The following is a 17,604-nucleotide window of genomic DNA, read 5'->3' as shown; positions in this document are numbered from 1 at the left end:
ATCTCGTATCCCATGTTTGTGCAACCTAGCTTCTGTATATAATACTACCTCATACATCAAGGTAATCATTAAAATAAGAAATTAAAGATTTTTTATTTTATAGTTTGGGTTATATATATTTTAATTTAATTTTAATTTAAACAAATTATATTAAAATAAAAAATTAAGTATTTTTTTTATTTTTATTTTTTATTTATTATAAATGATTGTTTATTTATTATCATATATCTCGTACGTTCTGTATCTCGTGTCCTATGTCCATGCAATCTACCTCCTGGTATAAATTAAGTATTTCTTATTTTATGGCTTGGGTTATTTGTATTTTAATTAAATTTTAATGTAATGCATTATGTTGATGTGATGTAACTAATAGATATTAACATGATAAAGACATTATCTAAAAATATAAAACAATTTATTTTCTTACAGTTACTGTCATTACACATTATCTTCTTACAACCGTGCTAAATAATTATTGTCCTCTTCATACTTGGTAATTTCAGAGGGTTACACTTAGCTTCCATATAATGCAAACTGCTCTGCTTTTATATATAGATAGATAGATAGATTCATTATAATACAATATCACCTAATAAATATGTTTTAATATATATAGATACATAGATATAATAATAAAATATTAAATATATTTTTAAAATTAAAATTTTCAACTGTTCGTCATCCTGCACACATTTGTTCATCTTATTTAAAAAAAATTTTAAAAGTCAAAATTTAAAAATTTTGAAAGACTTATATTCATTTGAAAATGTGTTATAAAAGATATACTTTTTTATTTTTTTTTAATCTTTCTCCTAATTAAAATATTTTAAATCATAATAAAAATAAAATTAAATATTTAAAAAAAATTATAAAATAAAATATAAAAATTTTCAATATCTCAATATCTATCAAAAAATAATATGTTCGTACTGCTTTTCTTTTAAAAGAAAATATCATATGTTAATAATTTAACCACGTTACATTTTTTGAGAAAATAAATTTACTTTGATATTAAAAATTCTTACATTATTTTTTATAGTTTTTTCTTATATAGTTGAAATATTTACATTATTTTATATAATAATTTTGTTCACACAAATGTTAAAAAAAAAAAATAGTGACATACTCCAGTATTACGATAAAATAAATAATTACATGTATTATAGAAATTAAAGTTTTAAAAAAAAAAGTTACGATTGTTAATTGATTTGGTAATTAATTTATTATCAAATTGAGAACTAATCGATGTAACCAAGATTTACTCGAATATGAACTTTTTAAATCAATTAATAAAAATTATTAAAAAAAGTTAATTGATTAATAATTTAATATCATAATTTATCAATTATTAAAAACTCATGTTATTTAATAAATTCAAATTATTATTAATTATCCAAAAGTATATTTTAGGATTTCTAAAATTTTACTAAGGATATCCAAAAGTATATCCAAAACTCATGTTCGTTATCCCACACAAACATATGTTCACTTTATTTAAAAATTAATTTTAAAAAGTAAAAAATTTTAAAATTTTAAAAGCCTTATACAAATATATATTCTATTTTAAAAGCCTTATACAAATATATATTCTATTTAAAAAAATTATTATTTAAAATATATATCCAATCAAATCATACAAACATAAAATAGAATATTATAAATTTTTTTTTCTTTTTTATCTCTCTCCTAAATAAAATATATTAAATTAAGCATAAAACAGAATCAAATATTTAAACAATAAATTTGAAAAATAAAATATAAAAATTTTTAAATGTCTCATTATCATACATATGTTGGCTCAAGGGTCAAATTCTAATCTCGGAATTTTGATGATTAAAACAAAACAAATAAATTTAAATTATATTATTTGTGCTAATAATATTTTATGCAGAATACATATGGAAAGTAAATAATGAACAAGGCAAGTCCTACAAATCCAAAGATTATGAAGACATTCGAAGACCCTAGTGGTTAGATTTTTTTTAGGATTCATTGTAGGATAGAGAGAGCATTCAATTATAAGCACAAAAACCAATTTTCTCTCATCAAAATTATTTTTCGAAAATAGTTCTTCAAAATAAATATTTTCGTTCCTTGATTTTACGTTAAAAACTAATTTTCGAATTCTCTTAAGATTTGAAATATTTGAATTACTTAAATTAAAGAGACTTTGTCTCTAGCAATTTTAGTAATAAGAATAAATCGAATAAAGATCTTATGCACTTCATTTTCGAAAACAAAACCTTTTTGAAAGATTCAAAAATTTTAATTTTATTTTCTTACCTAAACGAAGGAAGATTATATCTTAATTCGTTTTTAGTAAATAAATCCTTCAAAAAATATTTATTCAAGTATTTATTTTCGAAAATCTTTATTTTAAGGAAAGAGAGATTGTCTCTTATTTCTTACCAAAAAGATAGAATGTTGGCTTAAAATTTTTGGTAATAAAGATTTTCGTATCTTCTAAATAAGGAAAATCAATATTCTGATTTCAAAAAGAGATATTCACTTTCTAAAAACGAGAGTCATAGACCTCTCTATAAAAAGGCGTTTTCATTCTTGAAAAAACATGGAAGAAAGAGTTTTCGTTTTAAGAGTATTCACCTATTGATCATATCTTTTATCTCTCAAAACTTACTCTCTACCCCCTTATTTCTTTTCATCTTTATACTTTACGTTTTTATCTTTAAAAGAGAAAAGAATTTTTTTTTTATAACAACTTCTTTTGAAAAACAGTTCTGTTTTCTAAACGATTTTCTAATCTGAAAAACTGTTTTTCCTGTGCTTATATTTGTATTTCTGTCTTTCTATTTAGATTATGTAATCTTTAGTAGACAGATTTCTATTTGATAAACATTTGTGTAATAGCATAGGTGAGAAGCTATTGTGAAAGAGGTTATCAAGTGACCTTCTCCGTGAGAGAGATTCTAATGTCTTGAATTGAGTTTCTGTACTCTGCTAAAAACAGAAAGGGTTGAGGTTAGCTAGAACCTTTGAAAAATCTAGTGGGATAAAGGGTAGATCTAGGTGTTGATCTATTGCCTTGTACTGTTGGTTTGTCTCTTACCCTTGAAAAGAGATAACATAGTTGAGGATCTCAAAATGAGTCTTGGGGAATGGATGTAGGCGAGTTAGTGCCGAACCACTATAAATCACTGTGTTGATCTTTTTAATTTCTGAAGTTTTGCTTGATATTATTTTACTCACACTTCTATTTATACTCTAGAAATGTTAAAGTTGTTTATGGTTTTGATGTTCGAAAACTGAACCAAGTCTTATTTTCTCTGAACATTAGAACTCTAGAATTCTGCTGAAGTGAATATACCAAGTTCTAAACAGTTCTTCTATTTTCAGTATATTTCACTATTTGGATTTCTAATCAGTCTTCTAAACTTGATTAAAAGCTTTGTGAAGCAGTTCTGATTTTAATAACTGTCTCTCACATAGTCGTTTCTGATTTGCTAAACTTTATGAGAAAGTTCTAATTACAATAGCTTTTCGTCATAAAGCAGTTCTAATATTGAATAAGACATTGTGAAGTAGTTCTAACTAATAGCTACACTCTGCATAGTCTTTCTATTTTTCCTCAATAGAACATTGTGAGGAAGTTCTAAACTATAACTTATTTTTCACAAGTTCATTAATTTTTCAGTTGCACTTAGAATTCTGAGTTTTGTTTTAAAAGTTAAATTTTATTTTTTTTTTTGAAAACCCAATTCAGCCCCCCTCTTGGGTTGTGCCATACATATACAGGACCCACAATCTGGTATCAGAGCTTTGGCTCTTGACTTACCGAAGCTTAACAGCTTAAGAGATAAGATCCCATGGCAACCCCACTTCCTTTTACTTTGTTAGAAGGTCAATTGTTTCTAGACCTCCTTTGTTCAATGTAACTAATTACTCTTATTGGAAAACCAGAATGGAAAATTTCATGAAATCAGTTGATATAAACTACTGGAGTAATGTTATTATTGGTCCTCGTATTCCCATGAAAATTGTAGAAAATGAGAGTATTAGAAAAACAGAAGAAAAATATACAGATACTGATTGGAATGATATTGCTATAAATGCAAAAGCTATTAATATTCTTCATTGTGCTTTAGACGCAATAGAATACAACAAAGTGTTTGGATGTAAATCTGCTACAGAAGTTTGGGAAAAACTTAGAGTTACCTATGAGGGTACAGATAGAGTAAAGGAATCCAGAATAAATATCCTTTGGAGAGAATATGAAATGTTTAGTATGAAGGAAGGAGAAACTATTGCAGAGTTAAATTCTAGATTTACTAATATAATTAATCCTTTGAGAACTCTCGTAAAGGAAATTTCAGAAGATGAGCTTGTTAAAAAAATCCTTAGAATTCTACCTAAAAAATGGGATTCTATAGGAACTGTTATGAATTACAAAGAGACTCTTGTCACTTATGATTACCTTATAGGAGCTCTTGTTTCAGAAGAAATGAAATCTTCTGTGACTATAGAAGATAAGAAAAAGAAAGGACTAGCTTTGAAAGTATTTCTAGTGAAGAAAGTTCTTCTGATCTTGATAGTGATGATTTAGCACTTGTTGCTAAAAGATTCAAGAAGTTCTATAGAAAGAGTGGAAGGCCACAGAAAAAGTTTATGAAAAAGAATTTTCCACCTAAAAATAGTAACTTACCTAAGAAAGAACCTTCTGAAGTGGTTTGTTATGAATGCAACAAAGCTGGACATATCAAACCCAATTGTCCTAAACTGAAAAAGAAGTCAACGAAAGAGAAGCTGAAGTAGGCATTTGTAGCTGCTTGGAGTGATTCAGACAATTCTAATTCTGATAGCCAAAGTGATCAAGAAGAAATAGCTAATATTTGCTTAATGGCTACTATTGATTCTGACTCCAAAGAAATCAACACTTTAACTTCACCACAGAAAGTTGAAATCAAGCAGATGCAACGGTCCAGAAGCATGAAGAAAGCACTGTAAGTATTTCTGAACCTGAATCAGAAAATGATCTTCTAGATACTTACAATAATCTTTGCAATGAGTTTGAAAAGCTTATTAGAAAGCATAAAGTTCTAAAGAAAGATATCTGAAAATTAAAATATGAAAGTAATCATTTGAAAGATGCTTTTTATCAAGAAGTTACATGTAAAGATCTTATCACAGAGATTAAAGATCTTAAAAATTGTAATAATAGATTTTCTGAAAATCTGACACATCTTGAAGAAAAATGTAAAAATCTGAATTCTGAAAATGAATCTTTAAAAACTGAGATTAGAATTCTAAAATCAATTTCAGAATCATTTTCTAAAGAAAAGACAAGTTCTAGCTATGATGGCATTTCTAAACTGAATCATGTTTCTAATAAGAAAAATGCTATTTCTAATGTTGTGACTTTAGAACATCAAAGTCTTAACAGAAAGAAAAATCATAATAAGCTAAATGCACCTGTTACCACTAACCCTCCAGGACCCAATATGAGTTGGGTACCTAAATCTGCCTGATCTTTTCAAGTGTGCCTATGGAGTGAGCTGAAACAGAAATGTGGTACATGGACAGCGCTTGCTCTAGGCATATGACTGGTGATAGAAAGAAGTTCACCAGATTAGAAAAGAAAAAGGGAGGTACAGTAAGTTTTGGAGACAAAGCAAAAGGTAAAATCGTTGGTATTGGTGTCGTAGGTTCTAATCCTTCAATAGAAGATGTATGCTTAGTAGATTATAACTTGTTAAGTGTTAGTCAGATTTGTGATAAAAATAGACGAGTGATCTTTGAACCTTCTCATTGTGAAGTTCAGAACATGCATGATAATAGAACTTTATTTGTTGGAAAAAGGTTTGGAAATATATACCTAGTAGATCTCTCTAATATGCACAACCAAGATATCTATTTAGTTTCTATTGATAATTCTAGTTGGTTATGGCATAGAAGACTTGGTCATGCAAGCATGCACCTCATTTCTAAACTATCTAAGAAAGATTTGGTTCGAGGTCTGCCAAAATTGAAATTTGAAAAAGATCATATTTGTGATACTTGTCAAATGGGCAAACAGACCAGAACATCTTTTAAATCCAAGGGAATGGTTTCTACTTCTAGACCTTTAGAATTGCTACACTTTGATCCATTCGATCCAATTACCCCTTTTAGTCTTGGAGGAAAATTCTATGCATTTGCTATTGTAGATGATTACTCTAGATTCACCTGGACACTCTTCTTTAGAAATAAGGATGAGTCATATGACGTGTTTGTTCATCTTTGTAAGAGAATACAAAATGAGAAAGGATACAACATCTCAGTAATTAGAAGTGATCATGGAGGAGAATTTGAAAATCAGAAATTCAATGCTTTTTGCAATGAGTCAGGAATCTTCCATACTTCTCAGCACCTAGAACACCTCAAAAAAATTGAGTAGTGAAACGCAAGAATAGAACACTTCAAGAAATGGCCAGAACCATGCTAAGTGATTCTAGACTACCAAAGTATTTCTGGGCAGAAGCAGTTAACACTGTCTGTTATATTCTAAACAGGCCTTTTGGTAAGATCTAAACTTAAAAAGACTCCATATGAGCTATACAAAGGTAGAAAACCAAATATTGGTTATTTTCACATTTTTGGGTGCAAATGCTTTATTCTAGATAACAAGAAAAATGATCTTGCTAAATTTGATGCTAAATCTTATGAAGGTATTTTTCTAGGATATTCTAGTAGTAGTAAAGCATATAGAGTGTTTAATAAAAAGACTCTAGTTGTAGAAGAATCTACTCGTGTTGGGTTTGATGAATCTGACTCTACATTTAGAATTTTAGAAAGTGATGATGCTGTAGATTCTAATCATGAAAAGCAGAATGAACAATCAGAACAACTAGAACAGCTAGAAAGTGAGCAGAATACTGATAATCAGGCTGAACCAGAAGTTGAACATGAAGATTAGAATATTGTTGAAAATCAAATTCCAGAAATAGAAAACGAAGATTCTCAATTACCAAAAGAATGGCGATTCCATAAGTATCATCCCCAAGAAGATATTATGGATAATCCTTCAGAAAGGATGATGACTATAGCTCAATATAAAAGATATTTTGTTAATGTTGCTTTCGTTTCTCAATTAGAACCTAAAAATTTAAAAGATGCTCAAAATGATGAAAGTTGGATTCTTGCTATGCAAGAAGAGCTAAATCAATTTGAGATAAACCAAGTTTGGAAACTTGTTTCTAGACCTAAAAACCATTCTGTTATTGGAACAAAATGGGTGTTTAGAAATAAGCTTGATGAACAAGGTAATGTTGTGAGAAATAAAGCAAGATTAGTGGGTCAAGGGTATAACCAAGAGGAAGGCATCGATTTTGATGAGACCTTTGCCTCGGTTGCTAGACTTGAGGCCATTAGAATGCTTTGTGCATTTGCATGTTTTAAAAACTTCATGTTGTATCAAATGGATGTGAAAAGTGCTTTTCTAAATGGTTTTCTAAATGAAGAAGTGTATGTAGAACAACCTCCTGGTTTTGAAATTTTCGATAAACCTAATCATGTTTACAAACTTATTAAAGCTCTTTATGGTTTGAAGCAAGCTCTTAGAGCTTGGTATGAAAGATTAAGTAAGTTTCTATTAGAAAATGGTTTTTCAAGAGGAAAGGTTGATGCAACACTATTTATCAAAAATAAAGCACATGACGTTCTAGTTGTACAAATTTATGTTGAAGACATAATCTTTGGATCTACTAATAATCTCCTTTGTAAGGAATTTTCTAAGATTATGCAGGGTGAGTTCTAAATGAGTATGATGGGAGAATTAAACTTCTTCCTTGGACTTCAAATCAAACTATGTGAAAATGGAATTTTCATAAATCAAGAAAAATATACTAGAGAATTGTTGAAACGATTCAAAATGGAAAATGCCAAGGTATGTAGTACACCAATGAGTCCATCCTCAAAATTAGAAAAAGATGAAAAAATGTAAGGATGTGGATATCAAGTTATTTAGAAGTATGATTGGTTTTTTATTATATTTAACGGCAAGCAGACCAGACATACACTTTAGTGTTTGTCTATGTGCTAGATTTCAATCATGTCCCAAAGAATCTCATTTAATTGTTGTAAAAAGGATTTTAAGATATCTTTGTGGAACTTCTAATATGGGTCTGTGGTATTCTAAAGTAAAGGCGATACATTTGATCTTGTTGGGTACAGTGATTTTGATTTTGCAGGAAGTAGAATAGATAGAAAAAGCATGTCTGGAACTTGCCAATTTCTGGGTAGCGCCCTTGTGTCATGGTTTAGTAAGAAACAAACATCTGTTGCTCTTTCTACTGCAGAAGCATAATACGTTGCTGCTGGAAGCTGTGTTGCACAAGTTTTATGGATCAAACAACAACTGGCAGACTATGGACTGAAATTAGAAACAGTGCCAATAAAGTGTGACAACATCAGCGCCATCAATTTATCTAAAAATCCAGTTCAGCATTCTAGAACCAAGCACATAGAACTCAGACATCACTTCATAAGTGATCAAGTACAAAAAGGTGACAGAGTGATTGAGTTCATTCCTAAAGAAAAACAATTGGCAGATATCTTTACTAAACCTTTGAATGAAATTCAATTCTGCTTAATTAGAAGAGAACTCGGTATGCTAGTTCTAAACTCTTAACTTTAGAACTCTGTAAGTATGTTCTAAACTGCTTTCTATATTCAAAAATGAAAGACCTGCTATGTTCTAATACTTTATTCTGTACATGTGTGAAAAATGTTTTTGTCTAAAAAGAAATGCATATTGCTCTGATATGACTTTCTAATGTCACTATCAGAATCTTGCTTTAGACCAAATTTCAAAAACAGTCAATTTATTGTGTGTGTTTGTTTTATTATGTTTTGTGTCCTTAGTTTTTGGCGGTTTTATTTTATTTTATTTGTTGATTTGAATTTCTTTAAAAACTGTCTTTTATTTTCGTTTTATTTTTCCCTAAAATCTATTTCGCTACTTAAACGTTCCTATCTCTCTATTAACTGCTCTATATTTCCCTTTTGCTCTCTTGTTAACGAAACCCTAAGTTGTTCTTTGTGTCAAAAACCTCAACAATGGCCGAATCTAGTTTCACCTCCTCGTCCGACTCTTTAACTGAACAAGAACTCCAACTCCTAAAAAGACTATCAAAGAAATATGAGCAAAAGGAGTCAAAATAGAAAAAGCCAGATGAGGAACCAAAGGAAGAAAAAGCGGAAACTGCTACTTCAAAGAAACAAGTAGCTAGGGCTTGCGACAAAGGTAAATCTGTTCTTTCACCATATCCTCTCATGCGTTCATATGTCATTGACTGGAAATTTTTTGGGAGTGCTGAGTTTAATTTCAAGGAACTCTTTGAGTTTCAAGGTTGGATGGATTTTCTGTCGTTAAACAGACTATGTTATGAGAGTTTAGTCAAAGAGTTTTACGGTTCTCTTAAGGTTAGTGGAACAGAGTCGATCTCTGTAAAACTTGAGGCTGAAATCAAAGCGTTCTCTTACGCTGACTTGAGCAAAATTTTTAATTTGCCAAATACTGGGTCTAGGGTAACAAAGATTAAGGATATTTCTAGGGTTAGTGAGTACAAAAAGGAAGAGTTTGTGAAGAAAATTGTCAAGAGGGGTTCTGTAGACAAACAGGGCACTATTGAATGCTCAAATTTGACGGATAGCATGAAATGGCTATACAAACTGATTGTGCATTGTATTTATCCCAAAAGTGCTTCACTTACATATGTGAATCAGGTTAAACTGTGCATTATGTGGCACATAGTTGAGAAGAAACCTTTCAACCTGTGTCATACCATCTTTGACAAAATGTAGAATAACCCTAAGAAACTGCCCTATGGAATGATACTTACACCAGTGTTTGAATTTCTGGATGTTGATTTAAATGAAAGTTTTTGTTGCAATGTTTCAAAGCTAGACAGTGGGTCGTTAAAAATGAAAGATGAAGAAGGAGAAGAAGAAAAAGAAAAAGAAGAAGCTGAGAAAGAAAAGAAAGAAAAAGAAGAAGCTAAGAAAGGAAAGAAAGAAAAAGAAGAGGTTGAGAAAAAGAAGGAAGAGACAGAAAAAGAGAAAATAGCTGAAGAGAAAGTAGAATCAAAAAAAGGGGGAGAAACAGAAAAGAAAAAGGAGTCTGAAAAGGTAGAGAAAGGAAAGAAAATAGAAGAAACTAGTAATGCTGAGACAGAAAAACTGGAATTGAGTGATGAAGACAGATCAACTGAGGTCAAAATTAAAAAAGAATCTGAGTTCTTATCAGCTCAAAGGAGTAGAGAAGCTATGCTAGGAAGAATGGAAAAAGAGCTTATAGAAGAGCATAATAAGGAACTTGATGAGGCAATAAAACATTGCAAGACTATAATTGACCATAATCAGTCTCTCATTGAGTCCTTGGAAAGAATGAAAGATGTTAATGAAAGGAAGCTAGCTACTCTGAAAGTTAAGGGAACACCTTACACTCTTGCCTCAGAGAAACCAAAGAAAGTCAAGCACACTGCGGGTAAACATAAGGCTCATGGATGAAAGCCTCCATTTCACCCTTCTTCTAAACGACCAAAAAGCTCTACTGAAACCACTCCTGCCCAGAATCTAAGAAGTTCTAAGAGACTTAGAACTGACCCCAAGCCTCTCTGATTTTTTGTGTTGTGAACAATATTTTTTTTTCTTTGTCTTTGTAGGTTATATCGTTTGAATTCTGTTTATTTTCTTTATGCTCTGATCTTTACTAACCCTTTTGTATGATGACAAAAAGGGGGAGAACACAAGATACTTTGATGATTAAGTACGTACTCTGCTGATGTGTGGTAACCTTAGTACTTATATCCTATTGCTTACTATTTTCTAATTTGTGTTATATATATATATTCTATATATGTTCTATTTTGGTAGACTATATATTTTACATGATGAACTGAATGTTTTAGAACTTAGATTCTTATTCTAACGTCTGCTCTGCAAGTTAGACATAAGATCTTTTGTTTTATTCCTAATATCAGTTTCTATTATATTCTTATGCTCTGACCATATGCTCGGATTATTAGAACTTAGAATATCTTGTCTATTTTTTTGCTAGTTCTAATATCAGTTTCTAAAATGTTTTCCTTGCTCTAAATTTCATAAATACTTATATTGCATCTATTCAGGGGGAGCATAATACATGTTCTAAATTCGCTTCATATTAAGATCCTTTGGGAAACTTAGAACTTATATTTTTCTATGCATAAAATTTTAGGGCGAGCACATGTTTTATATTTGCTAAATTTATTGGTTTTGTCATCATCAAAAAGGGGGAGATTGTTGGCTCAAGGGTCAAATTCTAATCTCGAAATTTTGATGATTAAAATAAAACAAATAAATTTAAATTATATTATTTGTGCTAATAATATTTTATGCAGCATACTTATAGAAAGTAAATGAACAAGGCAAGTCCTACAAATCCAAAGATTATGAAGACATTCGAAGACCCTAGTGGTTAGATTTTTTTTAGAATTCATTGTAGGATAGAGAGAGCATTCAATTATAAGCACAAAAACCAATTTTCTCTCATCAAAATTATTTTTCGAAAATAGTTCTTCAAAATAAATATTTTCGTTCCTTGATTTTACGTTAAAAACTATTTTTCGAATTCTCTTAAGATTTGAAATATTTGAATTACTTAAATTAAAGAGACTTTATCTCTAGCAATTTTGGTAATAAGAATAAATCGAATAAAGATCTTATGCACTTCATTTTCGGAAACAAAACCTTTTTGAAAGATCCAAAAATCTTGATTTTATTTTCTTACCTAAACGAAGGAAGATTATATCTTAATTTGTTTTTGGTAAATAAATCCTTTGAAAAAGATTTATTCAAGTATTTATTTTCGAAAATCTTTATTTTAAGGAAAGAGAGATTGTCTCTTATTTTCTTACCAAAAAGATAGAATGTTGGCTTAAAATTTTTGGTAACAAAGATATACGTAGCTTCTAAATAAGGAAATTCAATATTCTGATTTCAAAAAGATATCTTCACTTTCTAAAAATGAGAGTCATAGACCTCTCTATAAAAAGGCATTTTCATTTTTGAAAAACGTGGAAAAAAGAGTTTTCGTTTTAAGAGTATGTGATCATATCTTTTATCTCTCAAAACTTACTCTCTATACCCTTATTTCTTTTCATCTTTATACTTTACGTTTTTATCTTTAAAAGAGAAAAGAATTTTTATAACAACTTCTTTTGAAAAACAGTTTTATTTTCTAAACAATTTTCTAATCTGAAAAAATGTTTTTCCTGTGCTTATATTTGCATTTTTGTCTGTCTATTTAGGTTCTGTAATCTTTAGTAGATAGGTTTCTATTTGATAAACATTTGTGTAATAGCTTAGGTGAGAAGCTATTGTGAAAGAGATTATCAAGCGACCTTCTTCTTGAGAGAGATTCTAATGTTTTGAATTGAGTTTCTGTACTCTGCCAAAAACATAAAGGGTTGAGGTTAGCTGGAACCTTTGGAAAATCTAGTGGGATAAAGGGTAGATCTAATTGTTGATCTATTGCCTTGTACTGTTGGTTTGTCTCTTACCCTTGAAAAGAGATAACATAGTTGAGGATTTCAATATGAGTCTTGGGGAGTGGATGTAGGCGAGTTAGTGCCGAACCACTATAAATCACCGTGTTGATCTTTTTAATTTCTGAAGTTTTGCTTGATACTATTTTACTCACACTTCTACTTATACTCTAGAAATGCTAAAGTTGTTTATGGTATGATGTTCGAAAACTGAAATAAGTCTTATCTTCTCTGAACATTAGAACTCTAGAATTTTGCTGAAGTGAATATACCAAGTTCTAAACAATTCTTCTATTTTCAGTATATTTCACTATTTGGATTTCTAATCAGTCTTCTAAACTTGATTAAAAGCTTTGTGAAGCAGTTCTGATTTCAATAATTGTCTCTCACATAGTCGTTTCTGATTTGCTAAACTTTATGAGAAAGTTCTAATTACAATAGCTTTCCATCATAAAGCAGTTCTGATATTGAATAAGACATTGTGAAGCAGTTCTAACTAATAGCTGCACTCTGCATAGTCTTTCTATTTTTCCTGAATAGAACATTGTGAGGAAGTTTTAAATTATAACTTATTTTTCATAAGTTCATTAATTTTTCCGCTGCACTTAGAATTCTAAGTTTTGTTTTAAAAGTTAAATTTTATTTTATTTTTTAAAAAAACCCAATTCACCCCCTCTTGGGTTGTGCCATACATATACGGGACCCACAACATATTTATTAAAAAATAAAATTTCTAAAAAAGATAAAACTTAAAATTTTGAAATGCTTAATTATCTATATATATTTATTTAAAAAATAATTTAATAAATTATATCCAATCAACCACTAAAATATAATTTAACATTATTTTAGGATATTGAAATTTTATTAAAGGAGCCATCAAAAATTCCATTATTCCACTTTTTTCCCACACATCTATAATCTCTATGATATATATAAAAGTAAGAATAAGGCGGAAACATTGAGTTTCAAAAATGCCCCTACTAAGTTTATAAATTGATAAAAATATCGTTACTAATCCTATTCTAATTATGATATCAAAATGTTATTTTTATTATATTAATATTAAAAATTTAATCATATTCTAATTAGGAATTCGTCCTATTATACCACTATATATATGTTTAGTTTTAATTACTTTTGACTATAAAGAATTTATTGCTTTTGGCTATCAAGAATTGTTATATCAAGTTTTTGCTAATTTGAAAATTATTGAGTTTGCAATCGCAGTAAATATAACCTTAACTCTCTCTCAATTTACAAATTAATATAATATTTTTTACTTATAGTTCTGATTATATTAATTCACTTAATCATATTATTTTTATTAATTAACAAATCTTTTTTCATTATTTTTTCATTATCTAAGAGTTGAGAAAGGGTTCTACAAATGTGTCAGCAACAGAATTTTATTCTGCTTCTAAAGTTACATCATAAATTGACTTTTCACGGTTGCTGAGAGTTAGGCTCTACAACAGATTAGTCAATGGAATTTTTGTCCGTTGCTAAAATTGTAACCAAAATTTAGAACCTATTTTCTCTACATACCACTTCTCCGTCACATCCTTTGGTATGCTTGCACTTCTTTTTTTCTTTTCTTCCTCCCTTTTATTTTATATTTTATTAATAAAACTTTAAATTTTTATTTGGATCGTAAGATTAATATTTGTTAAGATAATATTTTTTATTTTTTTAGTTTCAAGTATTTTGATGGAAGTAAGATAGTCATGAGAATTTCAATATTCAAATTATAATATAATAAATCATAATTTTTTTTGCATGTATAGGAATTTCAAATTATATATATATATATATATATATATGCGAATGAGGGGTGAATATTGGGTTGCAAACGCCCCTGCAGACTTTTAATTTTATTAGTTGATTAAAGAATAATTTATTCTTACTCTAATTATAATACTCTTAATTTTGTTAGTTGATTGATTAAAAATATCATTAGAAATAATTTAGTCATATTCTAATTAGAAAATTTTTGAAATTCCTATATATATAAAAATACTATGATTTAATATCTTATAATTAAATATATTATAATATAACATATTAAATTTATTAATCCTTTATTGGTAGCTATTTTTATTAATATTATAAATTTAATCTCATTCTAATTAGGAATTTGACTTTAATCCTATTCTGATTATGATATGAATTTATTATTTTTATTATATTAATATTATAAATTTAATCTCACTCTAATTAGGAATTTTTCCTTTAATGCTATTCTAAGGATTTTGTCTTATCATACCACTATATGTACGTTTGGTTCTAATTTCTTTTGAGTTTAGATTATTAAGAATTTGTTACTATTGACTATCACTGTCACGACCCGTTACCTTGGGTCGGACCGGCACTAGGAGCTGGATAGGCTTAGAGCCACCAAAGCCTGTAGTAAGTCAAAAGTATACCTAGCAAATTTTATGTTCAATAGAAATGGTCTTAGGCCTAATATCATCAACATTCAAAATATCATAAGTCTTGGGCAAGCTTGACCTGTATCATATATTACCTGATAGAAACTTTAATAATTAATACATCAAAATTTTTTAAATTTTAATATATATGACAATTATAATTGCAGAACAATCTAAGAATTTAAGATTTCGCTTCAATATATTAAATAAAATTAATCAAGATTTCGTTTTTAACATTTCCTCTAGATGTCGAGTGGAAAAGAATCACGAGATGCTGGAAGACTTGTAACCTGAAAAAAGAAAATATTAAGGCAAGGATGAGCGCATAAACTCAGTGAGTAGGTTAGTTAACCCTCTCACCCCACACAATCACACAAATGCATAAATAAATCAATCTAGTCGCTCAACTAGTTATATGATCATGTAGTCAATCACACAAATGACAGAACAACAGTAATCACAAATATTAACACATTCAAATAGTCACATCACATGAAAATTGGTCTGTGGCGTCACCAACGAGCCGTCCTCCCACATGGCTTGCCCTTTCAAAAGTGTGCACTAGGGAGTCGATCCCCATACATGGCCAACTGGTTTAATCCTCACTTGACCAGCCCTCTCATTTTTTTACATCATCTTTTCTTTTCCATACCAACAGGAGGTTACCTTATGGTTTTCCATATCATATCTCATCAGATGCACATGGGGGCACCGATCTCCCCATGCATGGTTGACAGTATCGAAGACTGCCCTCACAAACCCTGGTAACTACTTCATTCTAATTCCACACAAGCAAAACATACATGAAGCACATCACAACTAATCAAATTATTTCCAATAGTAATAAATAATGCAACCCAAAATAACAATTTAATAAATAATGCATGTCTAGCATTTAGCCGTGTATGCATGGATGCAAATGTAGGTGGATGATGCGAATTATCTAACACTACTAGCAGCTTATAGCTTAGCAAGAGATTATGTTCCTTGGGACCCGTAATCATATCTAAAGAAAGAATTAAAATGAACTTTATCATTAATGAATTCCAACTATTATATATAGATTTTAAATTTATCTTTTAATGGTATTGTACCTATGTCTTCCTGATCATTTAATCTGGACATTCAAGATTATCATAGGTCTCTTATTTTGATTTTTCTAATCCTAAATCACCTATCCTAATTCATGTGTTATATAAGCTAATCTAAGTTCATTATAAGTCTTTTGCTAAGCAATTCTCATAAATTCTAATTATTGATAATAAGGCTATATGAACTCATCCTTTAGGTTTCTGCTACAGAAAATCCCCCCTAAAATAGAGTTATCTACCTGTTCAAACAATAGCAACATTTAATATTATTTATTCAATTTACACAGCCCATCCATCAGGCAAAATAACTCAATAAGCCCATCCTCCATCATTACAACATCAAACAATCTCACATTTGTCATTTGTTAATTACAGTCACATCAAAATTATGCATATTTAATATATATACACATATATATGTATACTTGTAAATTTAGGTGTATATATTTATATATCACTTATCAATTCACACCCATAGACTTGAATCCTAATATTCACTTCACCATCAATGCCCCAGTTCGCCACAGTTTACATATATAATTTATTTCTCGATTTATTCAGTATTGACATCCGAGTCAACGAGTAATACACTTATACATTAGTAAATTATGTCATTAAAGTTCAACTAGTTAACATGGCAGTCTATATCATCTAATTTGGTTAGATTAAACTAAACTAAATTAGAGTTTAGCTAGATTAACTTAATAAATCTATTAAGGTAATTAGTATTCGCATTCCATAATCCTATAATTGCTTTTAAATTAACTAATTTCTTGATTAAGTTCGAGAAGTTAACTCTGTATAATTTCCTACATTAAATAGATAATAACTTTAAATTTTAAGAATTTCTGCTTTCTACATAATAAGCTTGTAAACCATATTTTTTTAAAATAAAAATCTCTATTATTCATTAAGCACTTTGAATTTGGATTGCTTAAACATGCTTTATCTTTTCTAATTTAACTTACTAAGTTCTAATTCTTGACTAACTTGAATTAACCAATTCTAATTGAATTTTTACAAGACGGTACCAGACCTTGCTCGCTATATCTCCTGATCCAGGCCTCTATTGCATGAAATGTGGCGACAAGCGCGTTTGTCTTGTCGAGCTCTTGAATTTAGAGCCTTTACTCGCAGGCAACAATGGCCATTTGGCCGAAAAAAGGGAAGGAGACGGAAAGGGGTTGTCGGCGATGGCGAGGAGAGAAGTGTTTTTTTTTTGTTGGTTTTCTCTCTCTTAATTTTCTTTAACTGATTTGGTTCATTCCCAAAGGTTTGGTTCAATTATTAGAAGCTTCTAGGTTTACTGGTTTGATTATTTTATTGGTTTAGTTAGGTTCTCGAATATTTCTTCGATTTACTTAATAATAATAATAATAATAATAATATTTGAGTTTAGGATAATTAATTTAAATTGTAGGTATATATATATATATATATATATATATATATTAGTAACTCATTTAATATTTAATGTCCAATATTAATCTTTTAGAAGTTTAGAAGATTCTTGGTTAGGAGTTTCGATAATATGCTTTGGGCTTGGGCCTAACTTGCAAA

At 29.3% G+C, this 17,604-nt stretch overlaps 1 protein-coding gene across 1 annotated transcript in view; it reads right to left on the bottom strand.

The window, feature by feature from the left end:
- Window positions 1-17,604, bottom strand: part of LOC149498247 (putative F-box protein At1g67623) — a 28,457-nt gene that overhangs the window by 10,348 nt on the left and 505 nt on the right.

This window comes from Jatropha curcas, chromosome 2, assembly GCF_041381405.1.
Source record: "Jatropha curcas cultivar XTBG-Jc1 chromosome 2, XTBG_Jcur_1.0, whole genome shotgun sequence".
Taxonomy (NCBI): Eukaryota; Viridiplantae; Streptophyta; class Magnoliopsida; order Malpighiales; family Euphorbiaceae; genus Jatropha; species Jatropha curcas.
This window is presented reverse-complemented; position numbering and strand designations above follow the sequence as displayed.